The sequence below is a fragment of the Calliopsis andreniformis genome, unplaced genomic scaffold, assembly GCF_051401765.1.
Source record: "Calliopsis andreniformis isolate RMS-2024a unplaced genomic scaffold, iyCalAndr_principal scaffold0004, whole genome shotgun sequence".
Taxonomy (NCBI): domain Eukaryota; kingdom Metazoa; phylum Arthropoda; class Insecta; order Hymenoptera; family Andrenidae; genus Calliopsis; species Calliopsis andreniformis.
In genome coordinates this window covers 1,366,233-1,379,585 of record NW_027480424.1, presented here as the reverse complement: position 1 = coordinate 1,379,585, position 13,353 = coordinate 1,366,233, and positions in this window count along the sequence as shown.

Sequence of the window (13,353 nt, the reverse complement as noted above, 5' to 3'; positions counted from 1 at the left end):
TTATACGATGGAAAACTGTTGTATTTATATTGTATTTTATGCTTCTGGCGTTGACTTCTAAGGCACTAACTATTCGATCTGGTGGAGCAACGCCCTAGGGTGAAGACTAGGTTGCCCGGAACGTAGAATTGGCCATCACTTTCAAACTGGTCGCAATTATTCCTGTTATATGATTGAAACACTGTTGTATTTTTTTGCATTTTATGGTTCGGGCGTAGACTTCTAAGGCCCTAGCTATTCAATCTGTTGGAGCAACGCCCTAGGGTGAAGCCTAGGTTGCTCGGAAAGTAGAAATGACCATAAGTTTCATACTTGTTGCAATTATTCGTTTTATACGATGGTAAAGCTGTTGTATTTATATTGTATTTTATGCTTCTGGCGTTGACTTCTAAGGCACTAACTATTCGATCTGGTGGAGCAACGCCCTAGAGTGAAGCCTAGGTTGACCGGAACGTAGAATTGGCCATCACTTTCAAACTGGTTGCAATTATTCGTTTTATACGATGGAAAAGCTGTTGTATTTATATTGTATTTTATGCTTCTGACGTTGACTTCTAAGGTACTAACTATTCGATCTGGTGGAGCAACGCCCTAGAGTGAAGCCTAGGTTGCTCGGAAAGTAGAAATGACCATAAGTTTCATACTGGTTGCAATTATTCGTTTTATACGATGGAAAAACTGTTGTATTTATATTGTATTTTATGCTTCTGGCGTCGACTTCTAAGGCCTTAGCTGTTCGATCTAGTGGAGCAACGCCCTAGAGTGAAGCCTAGGTTGCCCGGAAAGGAGAAATGACCATAAGTTTCATACTGGTTGCAATTATTCGTTTTATACCATGGAAAAGCTGTTGTATTTATATTGTATTTTATGCTTCTGGCGTTGACTTCTAAGGCACTATCTATTCGATCTGGTGGAGCAACGCCCTAGAGAGAAGCCTAGGTTGCCCGGAACGTAGAATTGGCCATCACTTTCAAACTGGCTGCAATTATTCCTGTTATATGACGGAAACACTGTTGTATTTTTTTTGCATTTTATGGCTCGGGCGTTGACTTCTAAGGTCGTAACTATTGAATCTGTTGGAGCAAGGCCCTAGGGTGAAGCCTAGGTTGCTCGGAAAGTAGAAATGACCATAAGTTTCATACTGGTTGCAATTATTCGTTTTATACGATGGAAAAAAAGTTGTATTTATATTGTATTTTATGCTTCTAGCGTTGACTTCTAAGGTACTATCTATTCGATCTGGTGGAGCAACGCCCTAGAGAGAAGCCTAGGTTGCCCGGAACGTAGAATTGGCCATCACTTTCAAACTGGTTGCAATGATTCCTGTTATATGATTGAAACACTGTTGTATTTTTTTTGCATTTTATGGTTCGGGCGTAGGCTTCTAAGGCCCTGACTACTCAATATGTTGGGGCAACGCCCTAGGGTGAAGCCTAGGTTGCTCGGAAAGTAGAAATGACCATAAGTTTCATACTGGTTGCAATTATTCGTTTTAAACGATGGAAAAACTGTTGTATTTATATTGTATTTTATGCTTCTGGCGTTGACTTCTAAGGCACTATCTATTCGATCTGGTGCAGCAACGCCCTAGAGAGAAGCCTAGGTTGCCCGGAACGTAGAATTGGTCATCACTTTCAAACTGGTTGCAATTATTCCTGTTATATGATGGAAACACTGTTGTATTTTTTTTGCATTTTAAGGTTCGGGCCTTCACTTCTAAGGTCCTAACTATTCAATGTGTTGGAGCAACGCCCTAGGGTGAAGCCTAGCTTGCTCGGAAAGTAGAAATGACCATAAGTTTCATACTGGTTGCAATTATTCGTTTTATACGATGGAAACACTGTTGTATTTTTATTGCATTTTATGCTTCGGGCGTTGACTTCTAAGGTCCTAACTATTCAATGTGTTGCAGCAACGCCCTAGGGTGAAGCCTAGCTTGCTCGGAAAGTAGAAATGACCATAAGTTTCATACTGGTCGCAATTATTCGTTTTATACGATGGAAACACTGTTGTATTTTTATTGCATTTTATGCTTCGGGCGTTGACTTCTAAGGCCCTAACTATTCAATCTGTTGGAGCAACGCCCTAGGGTGATGCCTAGGTCGCTCGGAAAGTAGAAATGACCATAAGTTTCATACTGTTGCAATTATTCGTTTTATACGATGGAAAAACTGTTGTATTTATATTGTATTTTATGCTTCTGGCGTTGACTTCTAAGGCACTATCTATTCGATCTGGTGGAGCAACGCCCTAGAGAGAAGCCTAGGTTGCCCGGAACGTAGAATTGGCCATCACTTTCAAACTGGCTGCAATTATTCCTGTTATATGACGGAAACACTGTTGAATTTTTTTTGCATTTTATGGTTCGGGCGTTCACTTCTAAGGTCCTAACTATTGAATCTGTTGGAGCAACGCCCTAGGGTGAAGCCTAGCTTGCTCGGAAAGTAGAAATGACCATATGTATCATACTGGTTGCAATTATTCGTTTTATAAGATGGAAACACTGTTGTATTTTTATTGCATTTTATGCTTCGGGCGTTGACTTCTAAGGCCCTAACTATTCAATCTGTTGGAGCAACGCCCTAGAGTGAATCCTAGGTTGCCCGGAATGTAGAACTGACCATAACTTTCACACTGGTTGCAAATATTCGTTTTATACGATGCAAACGCTGTTGTATATATATCGTATTTTATGACTCTGGCGTTGACTTCTAAGGCCGTAGCTATTAGATGTGGTGGAGCAACGCGCTAGAGTGACGCCTAGGGTGCTCGGAACGTAGAAATGACCATTACTTTCACACTGGTTGCAATTATTCGTTTTATATGGTGGAAAAGCTGTTGTATTTATATCGTATTTTATGCTTCTGGCGTTGACTTCTTAGGCCGTAACTATTGGGTCTGGTGGAGCAACGCCCTGGAGTGAAATCTAGGTTGCCCGGAACGTAGAATTGGCCATCACTTTCAAACTGGTTGCAATTATTCCTGTTATATGATGGAAACACTGTTGTATTTTTTTTGGACTTTATGGTTCGGGCGTTGACTTCTAAGGCCCTAACTATTCAATCCGTTGGAGCAACGCCCTAGGGTGAAGCCTAGGTTGCTCGGAAAGTAGAAATGACCATATCCTTCATACTGGTTGCAATTATTTGTTTCATACGATGGAAAAGCTGTTGTATTTATGTTGTATTTTATGCTTCTGACGTTGACTTCTAAGGTACTAACTATTCAATGTGTTGCAGCAACGCCCTAGGGTGAAGCCTAGCTTGCTCGGAAAGTAGAAATGACCATAAGTTTCATACTGGTTGCAATTATTCGTTTTATACGATGGAAACACTGTTGTATTTTTATTGCATTTTATGCTTCGGGCGTTGACTTCTAAGGCCCTAACTATTCAATCTGTTGGAGCAACGACCTAGAGTGAAGCCTAGGTTGCTCGGAAAGTAGAAATGACCATAAGTTTCATACTGGTTGCAATTATTCGTTTTATACGATGGAAAAACTGTTGTATTTATATTGTATTTTATGCTTCTGGCGTTGACTTCTAAGGCACTATCTATTCGATCTGGTGGAGCAACGCCCTAGAGAGAAGCCTAGGTTGCCCGGAACGTAGAATTGGCCATCACTTTCAAACTGGCTGCAATTATTCCTGTTATATGACGGAAACACTGTTGTATTTTTTTTGCATTTTATGGTTCGGGCGTACACTTCTAAGGTCCTAACTATTGAATCTGTTGGATAAACGCCCTAGGGTGAAGCCTAGCTTGCTCGGAAAGTAGAAATGACCATATGTTTCATACTGGTTGCAATTATTCGTTTTATAAGATGGAAACACTGTTGTATTTTTATTGCATTTTATGCTTCGGGCGTTGACTTCTAAGGCCCTAACTATTCAATCTGTTGGAGCAACGCCCTAGGGTGAAGCCTAGGTTGCTCGGAAAGTAGAAATGACCATCAGTTTCATACTGGTTGCAATTATACGTTTTATACGATGCAAAAACTGTTGTATTTATATTGTATTTTGTGCTTCTGGCGTTGACTTCTAAGGCCCTAGCTATTCGATCTGGTGGAGAAACGCCCTAGAGTGAAGCCTAGGTTGCCCGGAAGGAGAAATGACCATCACTTTCAAACTGGTTGCAATTAATACTGTTATACGATGGAAAAACTGTTGTATTTTTATTGCATTTTATGCTTCTGGCGTTCACTTCTAAGGGCCTAACTATTCGATCTGGTGGAACAACGGCCTAGGGTGAAGCCTAGCTTGCCCGGTACGTAGAAATGACCATTACTTTCACACTGTTTGCAATTATTCCTTTTATACCATGGAAAAGCTGTTGTATTTATATCGTATTTTATGCTTCTGGCGTTTACTTCTGTGGACCTAACTATTCGATCTGGTGCAGCAACGCCCTAGAGTGAATCCTAGGTTGCCCGGAATGTAGAACTGACCATAACTTTCACACTGGTTGCAAATATTCGTTTTATACGATGCAAACGCTGTTGTATATATATCGTATTTTATGCCTCTGGCGTTGACTTCTAAGGCCGTAGCTATTAGATGTGGTGGAGCAACGCCCTAGAGTGACGCCTAGGGTGCTCGGAACGTAGAAATGACCATTACTTTCACACTGGTTGCAATTATTCGTTTTATATGGTGGAAAAGCTGTTGTATTTATATCGTATTTTATGCTTCTGGCGTTGACTTCTAAGGCACTAACTATTCGATCTGGTGGAGCAACGCCCTAGAGTGAAGCCTAGGTTGACCGGAACGTAGAATTGGCCATCACTTTCAAACTGGCCGAAATTATTCCTCTTATATGATGGAAACACTGTTGTATTTTTTTTTGCACTTTATGGTTCGGGCGTTGACTTCTAAGGCCCTAACTATTCAATCCGTTGGAGCAACGCCCTAGGGTGAAGCCTAGGTTGCTCGGAAAGTAGAAATGACCATATGCTTCATACTGGTTGCAATTATTTGTTTCATACGATGGAAAAGCTGTTGTATTTATATTGTATTTTATGCATCTGACGTTGACTTCTAAGGTACTAACTATTCAATGTGTTGCAGCAACGCCCTAGGGTGAAGCCTAGCTTGCTCGGAAAGTAGAAATGACCATAAGTTTCATACGGGTTGCAATTATTCGTTTTATACGATGGAAACACTGTTGTATTTTTATTGCATTTTATGCTTCGGGCGTTGACTTCTAAGGCCCTAACTATTCAATCTGTTGGAGCAACGCCCTAGGGTGAAGCCTAGGTAGCTCGGAAAGTAGAAATGACCATAAGTTTCATACTGGTTGCAATTATTCGTTTTATACGATGGAAAAACTGTTGTATTTTTTTTGCATTTTATGGTTCGGGCGTTCACTTCTAAGGTCCTAACTATTGAATCTGTTGGAGCAACGCCCTAGGGTGAAGCTTAGCTTGCTCGGAAAGTAGAAATGACCATATGTTTCATACTGGTTGCAATTATTCGTTTTATAAGATGGAAACACTGTTGTATTTTTATTGCATTTTATGCATCGGGCGTTGACTTCTAAGGCCCTAACTATTCAATCTGTTGGAGCAACGCCCTAGGGTGAAGCCTAGGTTGCTCGGAAAGTAGAAATGACCATCAGTTTCATACTGGTTGCAATTATACGTTTTATACGATGCAAAAACTGTTGTATTTATATTGTATTTTGTGCTTCTGGCGTTGACTTCTAAGGCCCTAGCTATTCGATCTGGTGGAGAAACGCCCTAGAGTGAAGCCTAGGTTGCCCGGAAAGGAGAAATGACCATCACTTTCAAACTGGTTGCAATTAATCCTGTTATACGATGGAAAAACTGTTGTATTTTTATTGCATTTTATGCTTCTGGCGTTCACTTCTAAGGACCTAACTATTCGATCTGGTGGAACAACGGCCTAGGGTGAAGCCTAGCTTGCCCGGAACGTAGAAATGACCATTACTTTCACACTGTTTGCAATTATTCCTTTTATACCATCGAAAAGCTGTTGTATTTATATCGTATTTTATGCTTCTGGCGTTTACTTCTGTAGACCTAACTATTCGATCTGGTGCAGCAACGCCCTAGAGTGAATCCTAGGTTGCCCGGAATGTAGAACTGACCATAACTTTCACACTGGTTGCAAATATTCGTTTTATACGATGCAAACGCTGTTGTATATATATCGTATTTTATGCCTCTGGCGTTGACTTCTAAGGCCGTAGCTATTAGATGTGGTGGAGCAACGCCCTAGAGTAACGCCTAGGGTGCTCGGAACGTAGAAATGATGATTACTTTCACACTGGTTGCAATTATACGTTTTATACGATTGAAAATCTCTTGTATTTATATCGTATTTTATGCTTCTGGCGTTGACTTCTTAGGCCGTAACTATTCCGTCTGGTGGAGCAACGCCCTGGTGTGAAACCTAGGTTGCCCGGAACGTCGAATTGGCCATCACTTTCAAACTGGTTGCTATTATTCCTGTTATATGATGGAAACACTGTTGTATTTTTTTTGCATTTTATGGTTCGGGCGTTGACCTCTAAGGCCCTAACTATTCAATCTGTTGGAGCAACGCCCTAGGGTCAAGCCTAGGTTGCTCGGAAAGTAGAAATGACCATAAGTTTCATACTGGTTGCAATTATTCGTTTTATACGATGGAAAAGCTGTTGTATTTATATCGTGTTTTATGCTCCTGGCGTTGACTTCTTAGGCCGTAGCTATTCGGTCTGGTGGAGCAACGCCCTGGATTGAAACCTAGGTTGCCCGGAACGTAGAATTGGCCATCACTTTCAAACTGGTTGCAATTATTCCTGATATATGATGGAAACACTGTTGTATTTTTTTTGCATTTTATGGCTCGGGCGTTGACTTCTAAGACCCTAACTATTCAATCTGTGGGAGCAAGGCCCTAGGGTGAAGCCTAGGTTGCTCGGAAAGTAGAAATGACCATAAGTTTCAGACTGGTTGCAATTATTCGTTTTATACGATGGAAAAACTGTTGTATTTATATTGTATTTTATGCTTCTAGCGTTGACTTCTAAGGTATATCTATTCGATCTGGTGGAGCAACGCCCTAGAGAGAAGCCTAGGTTGCCCGGAACGTAGAATTGGCCATCACTTTCAAACTGGTTGCAATTATTCCTGTTATATGAGGGAAACACTGTTGTATTTTTTTTGCATTTTATGGTTCGGGCGTTGACTTCTAAGGCCCTAACCATTCAATCCGTTAGAGCAACGCCCTAGGGTGAAGCCTAGGTTGTTCGGAAAGTAGAAATGACCATAAGTTTCATCCTGGTTGCAATTATTTGTTTCATACGATGGAAAAACTGTAGTATTTATATTGTATTTTATGCTTCTGGCGTTGACTTCTAAGGCGCTAACTATTCGATCTGGTGGAGCAACGCCCTAGAGTGAAGCCTAGGTTGCCCGGAACGTAGAATTGTCCATCACTTTCAAACTGGTCGCAATTATTCCTGTTATATGATTGAAACACTGTTGTATTTTTTTTGCATTTTATGGTTCGGGCGTAGGCTTCTAAGGCCCTGACTATTCAGTATGTTGGGGCAACGCCCTAGGGTGAAGCCTAGGTTGCTCGGAAAGTAGAAATGACCATAAGTTTCATACTGGTTGCAATTATTCGTTTTATACGATGGAAAAACTGTTGTATTTATATTGTATTTTATGCTTCTGGCGTTGACTTCTAAGGCACTATCTATTCGATCTGGTGCAGCAACGCCCTAGAGAGAAGCCTAGGATGCCCGGAACGTAGAATTGGCCATCACTTTCAAACTGGTTGCAATTATTCCTGTTATATGATGGAAACACTGTTGTATTTTTTTTGCATTTTAAGGTTCGGGCCTTCACTTCTAAGGTCCTAACTATTCAATGTGTTGGAGCAACGCCCTAGGGTGAAGCCTAGCTTGCTCGGAAAGTAGAAATGACCATAAGTTTCATACTGGTTGCAATTATTCGTTTTATACGATGGAAACACTGTTGTATTTTTATTACATTTTATGCTTCGGGCGTTGACTTCTAAGGTCCTAACTATTCAATGTGTTGCAGCAACGCCCTAGGGTGAAGCCTAGCTTGCTCGGAAAGTAGAAATGACCATATGTTTCATACTGGTTGCAATTATTCGTTTTATAAGATGGAAACACTGTTGTATTTTTATTGCATTTTATGCATCGGGCGTTGACTTCTAAGGCCCTAACTATTCAATCTGTTGGAGCAACGCCCTAGGGTGAAGCCTAGGTTGCTCGGAAAGTAGAAATGACCATCAGTTTCATACTGGTTGCAATTATACGTTTTATACGATGCAAAAACTGTTGTATTTATATTGTATTTTGTGCTTCTGGCGTTGACTTCTAAGGCCCTAGCTATTCGATCTGGTGGAGAAACGCCCTAGAGTGAAGCCTAGGTTGCCCGGAAAGGAGAAATGACCATCACTTTCAAACTGGTTGCAATTAATCCTGTTATACGATGGAAAAACTGTTGTATTTTTATTGCATTTTATGCTTCTGGCGTTCACTTCTAAGGACCTAACTATTCGATCTGGTGGAACAACGGCCTAGGGTGAAGCCTAGCTTGCCCGGAACGTAGAAATGACCATTACTTTCACACTGTTTGCAATTATTCCTTTTATACCATCGAAAAGCTGTTGTATTTATATCGTATTTTATGCTTCTGGCGTTTACTTCTGTAGACCTAACTATTCGATCTGGTGCAGCAACGCCCTAGAGTGAATCCTAGGTTGCCCGGAATGTAGAACTGACCATAACTTTCACACTGGTTGCAAATATTCGTTTTATACGATGCAAACGCTGTTGTATATATATCGTATTTTATGCCTCTGGCGTTGACTTCTAAGGCCGTAGCTATTAGATGTGGTGGAGCAACGCCCTAGAGTAACGCCTAGGGTGCTCGGAACGTAGAAATGATGATTACTTTCACACTGGTTGCAATTATACGTTTTATACGATTGAAAATCTCTTGTATTTATATCGTATTTTATGCTTCTGGCGTTGACTTCTTAGGCCGTAACTATTCCGTCTGGTGGAGCAACGCCCTGGTGTGAAACCTAGGTTGCCCGGAACGTCGAATTGGCCATCACTTTCAAACTGGTTGCTATTATTCCTGTTATATGATGGAAACACTGTTGTATTTTTTTTGCATTTTATGGTTCGGGCGTTGACCTCTAAGGCCCTAACTATTCAATCTGTTGGAGCAACGCCCTAGGGTCAAGCCTAGGTTGCTCGGAAAGTAGAAATGACCATAAGTTTCATACTGGTTGCAATTATTCGTTTTATACGATGGAAAAGCTGTTGTATTTATATCGTGTTTTATGCTCCTGGCGTTGACTTCTTAGGCCGTAGCTATTCGGTCTGGTGGAGCAACGCCCTGGATTGAAACCTAGGTTGCCCGGAACGTAGAATTGGCCATCACTTTCAAACTGGTTGCAATTATTCCTGATATATGATGGAAACACTGTTGTATTTTTTTTGCATTTTATGGCTCGGGCGTTGACTTCTAAGACCCTAACTATTCAATCTGTGGGAGCAAGGCCCTAGGGTGAAGCCTAGGTTGCTCGGAAAGTAGAAATGACCATAAGTTTCAGACTGGTTGCAATTATTCGTTTTATACGATGGAAAAACTGTTGTATTTATATTGTATTTTATGCTTCTAGCGTTGACTTCTAAGGTATATCCATTCGATCTGGTGGAGCAACGCCCTAGAGAGAAGCCTAGGTTGCCCGGAACGTAGAATTGGCCATCACTTTCAAACTGGTTGCAATTATTCCTGTTATATGAGGGAAACACTGTTGTATTTTTTTTGCATTTTATGGTTCGGGCGTTGACTTCTAAGGCCCTAACCATTCAATCCGTTAGAGCAACGCCCTAGGGTGAAGCCTAGGTTGTTCGGAAAGTAGAAATGACCATAAGTTTCATCCTGGTTGCAATTATTTGTTTCATACGATGGAAAAACTGTAGTATTTATATTGTATTTTATGCTTCTGGCGTTGACTTCTAAGGCGCTAACTATTCGATCTGGTGGAGCAACGCCCTAGAGTGAAGCCTAGGTTGCCCGGAACGTAGAATTGTCCATCACTTTCAAACTGGTCGCAATTATTCCTGTTATATGATTGAAACACTGTTGTATTTTTTTTGCATTTTATGGTTCGGGCGTAGGCTTCTAAGGCCCTGACTATTCAGTATGTTGGGGCAACGCCCTAGGGTGAAGCCTAGGTTGCTCGGAAAGTAGAAATGACCATAAGTTTCATACTGGTTGCAATTATTCGTTTTATACGATGGAAAAACTGTTGTATTTATATTGTATTTTATGCTTCTGGCGTTGACTTCTAAGGCACTATCTATTCGATCTGGTGCAGCAACGCCCTAGAGAGAAGCCTAGGATGCCCGGAACGTAGAATTGGCCATCACTTTCAAACTGGTTGCAATTATTCCTGTTATATGATGGAAACACTGTTGTATTTTTTTTTGCATTTTAAGGTTCGGGCCTTCACTTCTAAGGTCCTAACTATTCAATGTGTTGGAGCAACGCCCTAGGGTGAAGCCTAGCTTGCTCGGAAAGTAGAAATGACCATAAGTTTCATACTGGTTGCAATTATTCGTTTTATACGATGGAAACACTGTTGTATTTTTATTGCATTTTATGCTTCGGGCGTTGACTTCTAAGGTCCTAACTATTCAATGTGTTGCAGCAACGCCCTAGGGTGAAGCCTAGCTTGCTCGGAAAGTAGAAATGACCATAAGTTTCATACTGGTCGCAATTATTCGTTTTATACGATGGAAACACTGTTGAATTTTTATTGCATTTTATGCTTCGGGCGTTGACTTCTAAGGCCCTAACTATTCAATCTGTTGGAGCAACGCCCTAGGGTGAAGCCTAGGTTGCTCGGAAAGTAGAAATGACCATAAGTTTCATACTGGTTGCAATTATTCGTTTTATACGATGGAAAAACTGTTGTATTTATATTGTATTTTATGCTTCTGGCGTTGACTTCTAAGGCACTATCTATTCGATCTGGTGGAGCAACGCCCTAGAGAGAAGCCTAGGTTGCCCGGAACGTAGAATTGGCCATCACTTTCAAACTGGCTGCAATTATTCCTGTTATATGACGGAAACACTGTTGAATTTTTTTTGCATTTTATGGATCGGGCGTTCACTTTTAAGGTCCTAACTATTGAATCTGTTGGAGCAACGCCCTAGGGTGAAGCCTAGCTTGCTCGGAAAGTAGAAATGACCATATGTATCATACTGGTTGCAATTATTCGTTTTATAAGATGGAAACACTGTTGTATTTTTATTGCATTTTATGCTTCGGGCGTTGACTTCTAAGGCCCTAACTATTCAATCTGTTGGAGCGACGCCCTAGAGTGAATCCTAGGTTGCCCGGAATGTAGAACTGACCATAACTTTCACACTGGTTGCAAATATTCGTTTTATACGATGCAAACGCTGTTGTATATATATAGTATTTTATGACTCTGGCGTTGACTTCTAAGGCCGTAGCTATTAGATGTGGTGGAGCAACGCGCTAGAGTGACGCCTAGGGTGCTCGGAACGTAGAAATGACCATTACTTTCACACTGGTTGCAATTATTCGTTTTATATGGTGGAAAAGCTGTTGTATTTATATCGTATTTTATGCTTCTGGCGTTGACTTCTTAGGCCGTAACTATTGGGTCTGGTGGAGCAACGCCCTGGAGTGAAATCTAGGTTGCCCGGAACGTAGAATTGGCCATCACTTTCAAACTGGTTGCAATTATTCCTGTTATATGATGGAAACACAGTTGTATTTTTTTTGCACTTTATGGTTCGGGCGTTGACTTCTAAGGCCCTAACTATTCAATCCGTTGGAGCAACGCCCTAGGGTGAAGCCTAGGTTGCTCGGAAAGTAGAAATGACCATATGCTTCATACTGGTTGCAATTATTCGTTTTATACGATGGAAACACTGTTGTATTTTTATTGCATTTTATGCTTCGGGCGTTGACTTCTAAGGCCCTAACTATTCAATCTGTTGGAGCAACGCCCTAGGGTGAAGCCTAGGTTGCTCGGAAAGTAGAAATGACCATAAGTTTCATACTGGTTGCAATTATTCGTTTTATACGATGGAAAAACTGTTGTATTTATATTGTATTTTATGCTTCTGGCGTTGACTTCTAAGGCACTATCTATTCGATCTGGTGGAGCAACGCCCTAGAGAGAAGCCTGGGTTGCCCGGAACGTAGAATTGGCCATCACTTTCAAACTGGCTGCAATTATTCCTGTTATATGACGGAAACACTGTTGTATTTTTTTTGCATTTTATGGTTCGGGCGTTGACTTCTAAGGCCCTAACTATTCAATCTGTTGGAGCAACGCCCTAGGGTGAAGCCTAGGTTGCTCGGAAAGTAGAAATGACCATAAGTTTCGTACTGGTTGCAATTATTCGTTTTATACGATGGAAAAACTGTTGTATTTATATTGTATTTTATGCTTCTGGCGTTGACTTCTAAGGCACTAACTATTCGATCAGGTGGAGCAACGCCCTGGAGTGAAGCCTAGGTTGCTCGGAAAGTAGAAATGACCATAAGTTTCATACTGGTTGCAATTATTCGTTTTATACGATGGAAAAACTGTTGTATTTATATTGTATTTTATGCTTCTGGCGTTGACTTCTAAGGCCCTAGCTGTTCGATCTAGTGGAGCAACGCCCTAGAGTGAAGCCTAGGTTGCCCGGAAAGGAGAAGTGACCATCACGTTCAGACTGGTTGAAATTAATCCTTTTATACCATGGAAAAGTTGTTGTATTTATATCGAATTTTATGCTTCTGGCGTTTACTTCTAAGGACCTAACTATTCGATCTGGTGGAGCAACGCCCTAGAGTGTAGCCTAGGTTGCTCGGAAAGGAGAAGTGACCATCACGTTCAGACTGGTTGAAATTAATCCTTTTATACCATGGAAAAGTTGTTGTATTTATATCGAATTTTATGCTTCTGGCGTTTACTTCTAAGGACCTAACTATTCGATCTGGTGGAGCAACGCCCTAGAGTGTAGCCTAGGTTGCTCGGAATATGGAAATGACCATAACTTTCACACTGGTTGCAATTATTCGTTTTATACGATGGAAACGCTGTTGTATTTATATTGTATTTTATGCCTCTGGCGTTGACTTCTAAGGCCGTAGCTATTAGATGTGGTGGAGCAACGCCCTAGAGTGACGCCTAGGGTGCTCGGAACGTAGAAATGATGATTACTTTCACACTGGTTGCAATTATACGTTTTATACGATTGAAAATCTCTTGTATTTATATCGTATTTTATGCTTCTGGCGTTGACTTCTTAGGCCGTAACTATTCC